This window comes from Elephantulus edwardii, unplaced genomic scaffold (assembly GCF_000299155.1).
Source record: "Elephantulus edwardii isolate Elephantulus edwardi_28Jun2011 unplaced genomic scaffold, EleEdw1.0 scaffold00077, whole genome shotgun sequence".
Taxonomy (NCBI): Eukaryota; Metazoa; Chordata; class Mammalia; order Macroscelidea; family Macroscelididae; genus Elephantulus; species Elephantulus edwardii.
In genome coordinates, this window is record NW_006399827.1 from 15,122,799 (window position 1) to 15,123,329 (window position 531).

A 531-nucleotide genomic window follows, 5' to 3' on the forward strand; every position below is an offset into this window, starting at 1 on the left:
CATACAGAAGGCACTTAATAAAAGGCATAATAAATTTTCAGGTTATAAATATAAACCTTATATAAAGAAGGCAGGAAGATGACTAAAGCAATCTTGGTTTCCCTTACTCCTACACATTATAAACGGCCTCAACTGCTAACTGAAATGTTGGAGGTTTTGTTGTACCAAGGTGTCTTAAAAGAAAAGCCTTGCTAACTATAGGCTGAATAATCAGCCATGGAAGACCGATGGAGTTTGACTCTGACACATGTGGGTCATAATGGGTTATCACTGACCCTTCAGCAACTTTCCAAAGCAAATACACTTATTTGACACTCTGCATTCTGATATTTTATATTTTGCTCAGAATTTTTTTTCATGCTAGCTATGACCTTTACACTAATTTCTCCGCCCAATAATAATTAACAGTGACCACCACCTACAATGTGACAATCTGTGAGTTAGATAATTTTGGTAGTTAGACTCAGGCATTTATTTTACTTAAGTGACTTATATACTGAAGTTGCTAGAAAAACAGAAGAATCTTCTCCA